We start from the raw sequence: 13,597 nt of genomic DNA, 5'->3' as shown, positions 1-13,597 counted from the left end.
GAACATGCTCAAGTTCAATACAAATATGCATATCGACTTTGTACCATATCTCTTAAAATGCAAGCTAGACTACTTAATGACCACAATGAAGCCTAGCAATTTCTGTTTTAAACAAATCAAAGTGTTCCATCAAGATGACTAATCAACCAAACCGGTAGTTTACAAGGCATATAGATATGTGTAGATTTGATAAATTGCAGAATATCTAACTATTCACAACTTACAAAACTTTGACTGAATGAAATCTGCTTGTCTTCTGATCCCAAGAGTCATATCGGAAGGCATCTGTACATGCACATAAATGCTGTTTTCTTTACTTGATCCTATAAAAGCTATATAACATATCATATCCATATCCGTGCTCTTTGTATGTACACGATAAAGGTGTAGTTGGGTATGCATATAAGTAGGTACACGCACATACAAGCGCAAGTCCATGAAGGAGTAAGAGCCCCAACAATCATTTCTTTCCGCACATAAAACACATATTAGTACGTTTAGTAAACCAAGACCTGTTGTCTCCATCTTCCAGCTAGAGCTCCAAGAAAACTATTTCACCAACCCACCTTTCCTGTCACAATCAAGGAAGTAAAACTTAGCTACAAACCTCCGCAAGGTGAATTTACTAACAAACATGCACTTACACAAGCTGTTCATGTCTTATCTGTTGAATGTGCACACGAGCAATAGGATTTGACCAGACGAACGATCTAGCTTGCCTGTAACATTACGAAGTAAAAACCCTCCAGAAGCACTAGATAATACCCATTTTTTTGGTAACGACAACTCGAACATCCTCGTTTCAGTGAAATCTTGGTAGCATATGTAAATTTGAGGCATTTGGCAGCTCTTTTCACCCACATGTTCGATGAAAAAAACAATGCTTTTCACCTGCGTGTTCAGTGAAAAAAACTTGAAGCTCATAGCTTTCCGCCCAAAATATTCTCGGGGGGTTCACCGTTCACTACCCCCTGTATAACGTGCGTTCGCGGGGTATTAAAAAAATCCCTCTTTTAACATGTGTGAATGAATAAATGACCCCTTATTTTAGAAAATGTTTCCAAAATTGAATATAAAAACCCCTTATTTTAATGTATCTCTGTTAAATTTCCTGAAATTTTTGCATTTTAAAACCCCTCCTTTCGAACTCACGTTATATATTAACATGATTACATAGTGCACCCCCCGAAAAAATGTTCCTAGGGACACTCAAAAACACGAGTTTCATTTTTTATCAACAATGCTAGCCACTAATAGCTTTATGTAGTGATTCTCTCAGCTACAAGATCAGGGAGAATGACTTCAAGACTTCTACTTGCGCTACGATGGTGTACACACTCTTGTAGTCTTTGTTTAAGAAGTGAAGCTCTTGATCTCAACAGCTGCCCATTTTCCACATCCATCAACAATGTGGTCACTCATGCAAATTGGCAAAAGCTTCTTCTACATCCCCTGTTCTTACCAGACCCAGCTCCACCCCCACTTTCCACACATTGACCACATACCAGCAATTGGTAAACTGGTTAAGAAAATGAGGCCATGCCAGAATAGGAACACCCATGCTCAAGTTTTTGAGTGTCCCTCCTATTGCAGGATGCCCAAGAACCTGGACCTGTGGCACAAACTTCACTACTTTCCAAAGCTTCAGAAATCCATGTGGAAGAACTTGCCTCATTTTTCATGGTCGCACCACCAAAAATGCATGTTGCTTTTCCATGAGCCCTAAACCCACCTCCTCCACCGGTCGCTTTGCCCACGACACCACACTTCCTAAGCATGTGTACCATACAGATGAGTTAGCCTTTGTGTTCAGCCATTCCAATACATCCTCAAAATCTTCTGCAGGCACCAATTCAGATGGCTTTCCTTTCGTGTAAGGTAGTGAAACAAGAGGGCCAACTAGCCACACAGGAATCTCTATCTTACTTTGCAAGACCTTGATGGGAAGACATTCCAAGCTTTCATGAGAATTGATGAAGATGCATGATGCCTCTCTAAATTGTTGAAACTGCTTAGTAAGATTTTTATGCAAAAGAAACCTCCGGTCTTGTCCCTCAATGGATTTGACATGGTGAGGACAATGACTGGTAGGGAAGGATGACAATCCTAGAAGAAAATCTATTACTGGAGTTGGGGCAGTCTCAAGATTGTCAGAAAGGAAAATAAGAAAGAAAATTATATACAACCTGGAAGGAGTGCAATAACATGGCAAAACCAATTTCACATTAGACCACAATTTCGATACTCTTTGTATTCTTTGCCTCACTATGAACTGGAAACCTAGTTCATTAATCGAAACAACAACACTCTGTATAGACCTTCAATGTCATGAGATGACCAAATGGAGCTAAAAGGAAGCTCAAACATGAAAGTGGAGGCCTTCTAAATGCATGGGCGGTCATGATGGAGCCAATGACAAGAAACTTAAGAGTGAATCAACCACCGCGGTTCACATAAATTCATTCTCAGCCTCCTCTAAATGACAAGGAATTCGCGGTCCATCTGATGCTAGTGAGTTGTGGTCGAAGCTGTGGCTAACATGCACAAGAGTTATAAGCCCCATTGCAATCTTTATCATCTCTGAGTAAGAGCTAGAAACATAGTCTCCTAAGCATCCACATTTCTCCGTGAAGAGGGGCATATCAGTAGAAGACTACCTGTAAAGGGGTTAAACCCTTACTTAAGGAGGTGGTTGGTGTGTCCGAAGATCGTAAAGATGACGACTGACTGAGGCCAGAAGATAACTCGAGGCATATGTAGAGTCCGAGCCACATCCTGGGTCCCGCGGAGAAACGGCATCTGAAGTGATTAGCAAAGAGGGAGCAACGGAGGTCGACTGCAGCACACAACACAGAAGCTTCTCAAATGCGGGTCCACAACTCTTACCAACTCTATGGATAAAGAGATGTGATCGAATTTAGAGGGCATGCCATCATGAAGACCTTCAAGGCAGATGAGTCTCTCTAAACCTTCAACCTCCTCTTCCTTTTATTCTCCTCTTCCTCCTCCATTGTTGGGTAGATGTCTTGTTGCTAATGCATCCTCTGTGACTACAATCGTTTCCTGGCCCTGCTTTGCTGTTGATTCTCCCCCTCACCCTCTGCGACTCCTCGTGACCCTGTTTGTAGTTGTCTAAGGCGATCGCAAAAGAATTGTGTGGTGACAAATGTGATGTGGACGCCCTGTTGAATTAAAAGGGTGGAAAGGTGTAGCAAAGGATTGATGTGGCCCAAGGCTGGATACACACACAACTACATGTAGCCTCGTCCCCATTCACGCTCTCAACCAATGTGTGCCCCCACATCAAAAACACCAGGCCATCATTAGATTTACACACTCTTCATTTAAATGAGTGCCCACTATCTTATTTCAACCGATCAATATTTTTGGCCTATCAAAAAATGCTTGAAAATAAAACTCAACCTTTTTTTCTATCTTAGTCTGCAAAAAGAGAAGGCATCTCTATAGCCTTTGCCCTTTGGGCAGGCCAAAAACAAAGGGTTGTGGAGTCGTTCTCGCATCCTTCCATTCGTCCAAAAAGGAGGAAAGAGTTTTGGGACCTACCACCTCTATGGGAGACCTCCTCACCCCAAAAATGTAAGGCTTGTGCTCTCTTTTTAGTGTGAAATGCAGAGCTTCTATTGCTCAGCTCTTGGCACGGAGGATCCGCAATCTATTGTTTTTCTCATTGACGCCATGGTGGCAACTACAATTTGGAAAGGGCTTCGCTAACTGTGTGAATGTAGATCTGTGGAAAAGGTGCGGACGGGTTGGCTACCTTTGCGCAATCTGAACCTGCCCTCAATTGGTTGATCTTTCATGATGTAAGTCCTTCAAGGATCGTGGTTTGCATTCAATGGTTGCCACCCACTCCTCAATGGGAAAGTTGTTCCCAGGATAATGTAAAATTGCAAATACGAATATGTATAAGTTCTCCCTACTTCCTTCCCACACATTGATGGTTACAAAAAACTTTGTTGGTACTTTCATAACAACAAGTACTTACAAGGTGAGAACTCACTTGGAAATTCCAAAACTTCCTTCCCACACGCGCTGATGGTTACAAAAAAATTTGTTGGAACTTCCCTATCAACAACTTACAAGGTGAGAACTCACGTAGTCAAATGGCACATTAATGGATGGAGATGTATGGAAAGGCCCTTGGTGTCTATGATTTTTTGGATGATTAGGGCCAAGGCCTCAGTACCACATGACATTGTTAGGGTGGAGCTCGCTGCTCCTACATTGGTAGTGAAGGCACTCACTCGATTAGTATCATTTATGCATGCTTTCATAATTACAGTTGAAGATGCACATGCCATGTCATTTGATCAAGTGTCAAGGCCGCAAGATTAGTTGTGAGTTGACTTGAAACTTGATGCTCTCAACTTTATCTTTTGAGAGGTCGCATACAAGGTTGACCTCTTCAACATACTTAGAGAGGGAGGGAGGGAGCATTGGGGTAAACGACAAGTGATGGCTACCCACCCGTGACTATCCCTACATCACTAACTCACTAACTTTACCTTCAAGTGTTTATACACAAAAAGGATACACACACTCTCCTTTTAGTGTGTTGTTTCCCCCAATTACTCTTCCTCTTCTTCTTCCCACACTACCTCCCTCACAATAGCAAGGCGGTTTCCTTCCTCGCTTCCAACGCACGTACAACTAGCCTACTCCATAGCTAATGTCCAAGGTGAAAGCAAAACAAAAAATCAACAATCTACAAGTTCTGGGAAGCTTTTGGGGAGATCAATTCTAGCAAAGTCTTGGAGGCTTTGGGCTTGCAAAGGTTGCAATCTACTTCAACCTTAGTAAATTAAGATTTCTATGTAAGAAATTGAAAGGTGAAGCTTGGAAGAAATATGGGAATCTTGAACCTTTGGAATGCTAAGACTTGGAGAAATTAAGCATTGTTGGACTACAACCTTAGGAAATTTTTAATCTTAAAATGCTAAGGATCCTTCATGTTTCCTTCCTTCTTCTACATAAACAAGCATCCCATGTGATTTTGCAAGCTCTATATGGCATGCCTCAAGCTGGTGGGCTCCAAGCTTGCGGGTTCCAATGCACAACCTAAGCATGGTAAGTAAGCTCTTATGAATCCCCTACACTTTTGATGTATTTTTGGATGTTGCAACTCTTGTTGGTAAGCCCTTTCATGCATATTTGATGCAAGCATGCATGCATCTTTTTCTTGAGGCTTGTGTCTCTCCTCTATCACATTGTATTCCATTTCTTTCTAGCAATACACATAACACATGGTATGGGATTTAGTAGCTCTCCAGATCTAAGATCACAAATATCTTGATACAATTGTACACACATACATAAACTCTAGCCCATTTGTAAATGAGATCACCTGCCTAGTCACATAAAGCCACCAACTCAAGGTGTACACCATCCCTTGCCAAGTCGTAGCTTCTGTGGCATAATCGATGTGACATTCCATGTGATAGCATGTGTAGCTTTTTGCTTAGGATGATGTTGTATATGGTGAGGTTTCACCCCATGATGTCACCTTTTATGATGCATGAAATGTTAATAAGCTTTAGCTTTTTTAAGGACTAATTTCACCTTATTATATATATTAACCAAGCATCATTTCCACATACATATTCAAACTAGCATACTTATAACCAAAATTAAGAAGAAGATTATTAACCTGAGATGACACAAGATTGAGGGCCCAATTTCATAAGACCGACCCCCCTCAAAAGGATTTTCATTAAAGCGTACTCATGCTCTTAAAGCTCTTTAAAATAAAGAGAAGGTTGAGTATACATAGGACTGTGGAGGCTAAGATCTCCATAACCTTCCTTGATCATCAAATGTCATTCTCCTCTTGTTCAATGCATCAATGAACCAATACAAGTATATTGTAGACAAAAGTAGTGGAATGCATAGGGCTTTGGTTATGAGATTGACAAGAAGAAGCTTCAAAGTATAGTAGTATATAGAATACTAGTAGAGGTCCCTAAAATTTTAGATACTCTCTGGTAATCCCGTCAGATGACCTTTGTAATCTTAGAATTATCTTTTGACTTCTCGAAAAAGTTGTAGAACTTGAAAATAGTTAAATTTTGATTTAAAGAAATTTGCAATCCAATCTTGTATGAGCAAATTATTATCAAATTAGTCAATACTATTATTAATCCCTTTTTAGAAAGAGTAACTTCAAAATTCTAGGAGGAGGTGAAAGAGTCCAAATTATGGAAGTATGAATGTGGAGGTTTAGCATCTTTTGGGATTTTTGAAGAGGTATATGAATGTTCTAGGCCCTCAAGCCCTTCACTTCTGAAGAGCTTTTTGTGTCTTCAAAAGTACACCACATTCACGATGCATGTCAAGCAAGGAAATTTTGGACCCGATTGTGTCTAAAGAACATCTGACATGGTCCTAAACACTTGCCCTCAACCTCAACTCTAGATCTAGTCTACCAACCATAAATTTGTTGTTCTTAGCATTTTTTGTGGCACTTGAGCATAAACCCCCAAAATCACAAAAGTGTGTAAAAGTAAAACATTTTTTTCCACGTCTAAGTTATTCAAGACCCAATTGGAGCCTCGGAAGTAAATTCTATCCAATTAGTAACATTCTTATCACATATGTCTTTTGAATCACCATCCATAACCACATTCACCAAAGATCACCAATACACAACTCTTTTGGCATCTAGATAGACCCAATCAAATTTCCGTAGAGATTTCAACTCCAAATTCTTCTCTCTACTCTCTAGCCGAACTATGGTAAAAATTAAAGACTTTCTTTTTCTCCATTCTAATGTCCTCATAATTTATTTACAAAGAATATTCCTCAGGCAAAACTAAAAAGTCAAGCTAACTTGAAAAATTCTTTACATCATGAGCATGAACTAAACTCTTTCAAGGATAGGTTCTCTTTGCAACCAGCTACAAAATACTCAATATGCATACATCATGATTATGAACTATAACCATTTCAAGACAACCTCTCTTTGCAACCAACCACAACATTTTTTTTTTTTGAACAATCAAGTGGTAAAAACCATAAGTCTTCAAAGCATACCGTTTAAATAGAAAATCTCCTCTTGGCAATGCATATACCGTCTTTTAGTTGCCTTACTAGATTCTAATAAAGACAACCATAGATTTTATCTAAACTCTTTCAAGGATAGCTTCTCTTTGCAACCAACTACAAAATACTCAATATGCATACATCATGATTATGAACTATAACCCTTTCAAGAACAACCTCTCTTTGCAACCAACCACAACATACAAAACAATTAAACAATAAAGTTGTAAGAATCATAAGTCTTTAAAGCATACGTGCTAGATAGCAAATCTCCTCTTGGCAATGCATATACTAGGTTTTAGTTTCCTTAGATTCTAACAAAGAAAACCAAAGATTTTTTGTTTCAATTGAGACTAGGGAACATATAGCAAAAAGGTCGAGCTTTTCAAGAGTTGCATAGCTCTCACTATCCCACCTCAATTCATGTATCTTGTTCCACCAATTATCACCAAGGTTAGGGTCCACAATGTTTAGAATCTGAAAGCACAAAACCCAATCCAAGATAGTATACATAACATAAACATAGTGAGAATAGAAAATGCACCAAGCATACTGAACCTACCTTACCAATATGGTCACTATACTTTGCAATAAGATTATCGAGCCCTTTGAGAGCTCAACTTGTTTTAACTCATCCCGTGAAGCATGCATAGAATCCAACTTCTTGTGTAGCTCATTATTTATTTGGACGTAAAAAACCAAAAAGAGAATGTTATTGCACTATACTGCTAATTATTAAAAAGGATAAAACAAATAATACATACATTATAGAAAAGTCTTGCCAGGTATCTTTTTGTCAAGGGAGAATAAGATGCCACACCCTTGGTTACTTGGTATTATTTCTTCTTATCTTATTGATCGTAGCCACATAATCTACATAAACCTCTTTGGGATAATCTTGGGGATTGGAGGTGCAAATATTGAAAGTATTAGAGAGACGGTGTGTGTGTCATTGCAAATAAACCCTGCTGTCACATCCATCTATCCCCTTAAAATAAATTATAATTACTTAAATATATTGTCTAGATTGCATTGAATCCATCTTATAAATAAATTTTCTTATTTAAAATGAATTGGAGTATCCTACTCAAATGTATGCCAAAATAATGTAAATTTGACCATATTTGGAACTAAAATGATATACTTGGTAGTGCTATTGATATGTAAACATACAAGCTGGTGGCTTGGTTTTTAGAATTCATAAAAGATTTTGTATAAATTAAATGGTCTTGTATTGTCATGTCACAGGTTCATGCTATACATGGAAGAGGAAGGCTATTTGTTGGTTCTTCTAGCCGCTTTTGCAAGCCATGGTTGCCCACCTTAAATGAGGCCACCACCATGTATATTCCACATATGCAATCTCTCTCCATGTGGGAGCTTGAGAATTTCCCTTGATGGATCGACATGACTCGTGGAGACTACTCAGAGAGAGAGAGAGAGAGAGAGAGAGAGAGAGAGAGAGAGAGAGAGAGAGAGAGAGAGAGAAGGTGAAGCTTGCTCTTTTCTCTCAAGGGCAACAAGAGTTTAATGCAGAAGCAAATTTGGCAAAAGCTCATGGTAAGGCTAGTTGTCACATAGTTAATAATTTTATTATTAGATTCATTGATGTTGCTTCATATAAGATTTGTCTTAGTGGAAGGAGAAAAGTCCAAGCAAGAAGATCACCACATATAGAGAAAGGAGAGGGATGATGAGGATCACTCTTTGCCAACTATGGAGAAATATTTTTATGTGCAAGATATTAATCAAGCTCACACAATCTATGCTATCTATGATTTTCAAATATATTGTTTATGTTATTGTGGCTCTCTTCAAAATGCAACTCTAGTATGGTTACAATACGTTTATTTGTTTTGTCTTGGTTGGAGATAGACCATTGTTTGATATAATAGAGAAGCTAGGAAATACTCATGTGGAAAAGAGAACAAGCACATTCATATTTGTCAACACCCATAACTATGACTTTATGTCATTTGATAACAAGCCATCAATGTTTGGTCATTATGGGAGATTTTGCGGCCATTAGAAAAGATTTAGCATGTGGAAAAAAGAACTCCATGAAGACTCAAATTCATGCACATGTTAGGAATTTTTTTCTAAGAGTGGAGAGTATATCTGAAATGGTAAAGGTGTAAGTTGGTAACGGACCTTGTTTTTTTGGACCCTCCATTCGGTGGATCATTGATTGGATAGTTTGCTATCATACATGGAATGTTCTCAACTGAGGACCATGTTCACTATGGAATATCTATGGTTGTAGTTTCCATGTTTGATAGGGGATGGTCTCTGATTATGATCTCGGCTATGGGTAAGTGCCATGTGATTTGAGACAATTATAATCTTACTTATTTCTTGCGCTTGTAGGAAATGCATCTAGATGAACTAAACGAGATGTGAGAGTGAGTGGCTTGGATATATGGCATCATGTTTTAGTTATGCATCATTCTCCCTATGGAGTTAAAGAGATTATGGGTTCATCATCTATGGTAATAAATATAATGTCTCTTATGCTTATGCTTATCTATTTGTGGTCAAAGTCATACATTTGTTTTGTATGATAGTGCACAGATTCTGTGCGTTTTTGGTTTGTTGGTGAGATCCTTCTATTTACTTGGAGGGTAGTTGATCATTTTTTGAGGCACTTGGCTTGGATTCCATTGTTTACCATCACTTGCATATTGATTGCAAGGTTAGGAGTGTGAATGGTCATGATTTGAGAGGGACCATTGTGAGTGCGCGAATGCGATGCGTGTGCGGAGAGTGAGAAGGGGAGAGAGAGAGAGTACACAGGATGTGGGTGGAGCTCCCAAATCTCACTATATGAGCACTATGTGAGAATGAGTGAGAGTTCCTTATTCTTTGTATGTATAAAGAATAAGGAGATAAATGTGGGCGGTCGGACACTGGCTGGCAGACACGGGCAAAGCACGGTGAGACACACCGCCTTTATCGAAAATTCTCCCACTAAAGGCTGTGTGCCGATAAGTGGCGAGAAGACTAGCCTACAACTAGTATATACAAGAGGTGAGAGAAGATGGATCTCAACCTATGCCCACTGGCTCACTCTGCAACCTACCACAAGGGCTAGAGCTACGATGACACTCCTCATGTAGATATCGAGTGATGACCTACATGGCTCCACAATGCACAATGCCAGTGTCAGTCATCACATGACTGACAACTCCCATTGGAAATGCACCAACCACATAAGCAAGATCAAGTCTTGAGACCAAAAGGTCAGACATGAGAGACTTGAAAACCGACAAAATATGCACTATATGTGCCAACCTATCCCTGCCAGCAACCTCAGTGCCATATGCATCCTCATCTAAACCACCTGACTATGCATCACCATGTCAGCATCATCTGGCAAAGGCATATCTGCTAAGAATGACTGCAAAACCAAAAAATCAGTACTACTGTAATCACACACAACTGTCTGAAGGACACTGTCACCCTCAAACGTATCAGACACATCATAGAACAATGCATCGATCTCTGGCTCAATTGACGTCACCTCAACTGATGACTGACCAAGGTGTGCATCCCCAGAGATACCAGTGTCTGCGTGACCATCACCACAAGACAAATGCACAATCTCCTCTCCATGCAACACATCCGCAAAAGAGACGCGTCTCGTCTCTTGCTCCAAACATGGATGCAAATACACAGAGGCTACACCGCCTTGTGTGTCATAAATATGCAAAGGGTATACCAGACCACTCCTAGCACCTCTGGCTATCACCAGTGATGCCCTATGCATCTGAAATGACCGCTCTCCAAGGAGTATACAATGTCCACTACTCTCCAACTGATGCACTAAAATGAGACTCTAACTAAGTCCTGGTACTTAACGTACATCTCGTAGCGTAAGCAATGCACCGCTAGGTAAAGACATGCATACATCTCCAACACCCTCTATTTCATATGTTGAACCATAATCAAACTACACACAACCAAGTCTCCCACTAGAGAAAGAGAAAAATAAATCACGATGTGGCGTCACGTGAAAAACTACATGCTCCTCTAGTAGAAAACGCGTAGACAATGTGCTATCCCAAGACACAAAGTTGTATGAAGGCAAGCTAAACTCAAAAGTGACATGTCCGTCACATGCATAGTCTCTAGCATCTGTCCTCATAGTAGCACCGTGCATCTGCCTCTTCCGTTGCCTCATATGCCTGAAGCAACGGTACCTAATATGCCCATCGTGGCCGTAGTGCCAACATGTCAGTCGCGATCGTGAGCGAGAACCGCCTCTAACCTAAAGCATCTCTATATCCATGCCAAAACTATGGCAAACAAAGTGGGAGGTAACTCGACCACTACACAATGCTCAAAAGCATGATCAATCGCATCAAAACCGATGCTCACATATGCATAAAACAACTCCACAATCTACAAACTCTGTAAGCATAAACTGGGACAAACTGTTCAACCGAGCGTAAAGAGCATAACCATATATGCAAGTAGAGAGCAAACGAGCTCAAAACGCGTCCCACAAGAGAAATTTCCTGTAGAAATCTGCAAAAAAACTATGAAACCTATGACTAGCCTGTATTGTAGCCACACAAGCATACACAAATCCTCACTCCTACGAGAGTGGGTACAAGAACACCAAACCGTGTCCAAATTGACAAAACCTGTCAAAAGTGAGAGTAAACACTCGATCATTGTCAAAGTGGGAATATGCTGATCACTATACCATCAGAGAGAAAACTATGGATACGTAGAAACCATGGCAAGAAATCTTGAGAAAAATCCGGCAGAGTTTCCCCCGGAAACTGAGCAAAAACTCAAAAAATCTCACCAAATATGCATGAAAATAGACATTGTCTTAGTAGTAGCAAAATCCACAAATGGTCTACATGCAATGCCAAAAGCTTGGAAAATTGGCTCACTCCTGACTGAGTAGCTATTTGGACGTGTACTTGTCCAAAAAACATTGCAAACCTGAAAACCTGCTACCTTCGAGCTATGGCTAGCTCAAACTATATTCGCATAATGCATACATAGCATGAAACTGCACAAAACCGTGCTAAAAAAGCTCTCTGCAATGCCCCACACAATCAAACAATGCGCATGAAAACGCATTCGGATGTGTAACGATCCGAAAGTCACATCCCAAAGTATCACTTGCATTCGCAAAAACAAGGTGAATTCTCTCTCAAATAGCACCACAGTGTCCCATACATAGCCAAAGATGTAAACCGCATCACTCTCTACACTGTAGGAATCAAACTGCAAAACCTTGATATGTCGAGATTGTTGGGATGCTGCGAAAATTTAGTGCTCAGAATTTCAAAATTTTGATATGACCAACGCGTCCGAAACGTGCCAAAACCCAAGGGTAGACTCTAGGATCACATGTATCTGTCATAAAATATAATATCTAACTTTAACAAATGATTTTTTCATGCTAAATTGATCATTTAATATGGAAAGATAAAAGGGGAACAAGAGTTAGGATATAGATATATGATTCTAGAACTATCTCAACAGGGGACCAAAAGAAGAATTGGTTGCATCTCAATAGGGGTCCAAAAGGAGACGGTCTACCAAAGAGCAATGTGCAATAAGTGCTTCTAGATTTATCTCAGCAAGGGACCAAGAGGAGAGATGGTTACATCTCAATAGGGGTCCAAAAGGACGTGGTCTATCAAAGAGCAACGTGCATCTAATGGAGCTTAAAAGACCTTAGGGTTAGCTTCATTAAAGACCTCCAAAAGTTAGTGTTAAAAAGTCCTTTTACCTTAGGCAAGCTAGGGCTGACCTTGAGGTGGGAATCCTACCTAAGCATGAGGTGCTTGTTGGCTTGCTAAGTGTGTGTGGGAACCTTGCCCAAAGTTTGAGGTGATTTTGATACTTAAAATGACTAAGTTTCTTGAAGTGTACAATTCAAAGATAAACTCTCAAGAGGCATCAAGGGTTTCCATGCTTGATTGACTAAGTTCTTGAAGTATTCAATTCAAACCAAATGACTTAAGAAGCATAAAAGACACATGTTCAAATTATCCTCCACATGTGGCTCTCATGATGTGCTTGAATCCTATTGGATAGGTTTTAAAGGGGTCCAATGAGAATTTAGATACATAAAAATAAATAATTATGTTCTTTCTCTCAAAGAGGAAAAAGAGGACACATGTCCAAATGAAATAATTAAATAATACGAGAGAGAGAGAGAGAGAGAGAGAGAGAGAGAGAGAGAGAGAGAGAGAGAGAGAGAGAGAGAGAGAGAGTGGTGTGGACCAAGCATGAGAGGGGGGTATACTCTCCCCCACACACACACACATTCTCTCATTGTGTGGAGTGCAAAGTGCAAGAGCTCCATCTCCTTCTCCAAGCTTGTGTGCAAATCCAACCAAGAGCCATTCTTCAATGCTTAAGCTTTCCATCTTCTTCATCTTCATTACTATGCTATTATGCTATGCTAAGCAAGAAGAGTGATGATAAGTGAGGAACTATTTCTTCAATGCTTAAGCTTTCCATCTTCTTCATCTTCATTACTATGCTATTATGCTATGCTAAGCAAGAA

At 39.8% G+C, this 13,597-nt stretch overlaps 1 pseudogene; it reads right to left on the bottom strand.

The window, feature by feature from the left end:
• Positions 1-344: 344 nt before the first annotated feature.
• LOC147453047 (uncharacterized) lies at positions 345-2,641 on the bottom strand (annotated as a pseudogene).
• Between the last annotated feature and the right edge of the window lie 10,956 nt (positions 2,642-13,597).

Source organism: Adiantum capillus-veneris, chromosome 8, assembly GCF_014529385.1.
Source record: "Adiantum capillus-veneris isolate H3 chromosome 8, ASM1452938v2, whole genome shotgun sequence".
NCBI lineage: Eukaryota > Viridiplantae > Streptophyta > Polypodiopsida > Polypodiales > Pteridaceae > Adiantum > Adiantum capillus-veneris.
The sequence above is the reverse complement of the archived record's forward strand: the minus strand, read 5'-3'. Positions and strand labels throughout refer to the sequence as shown.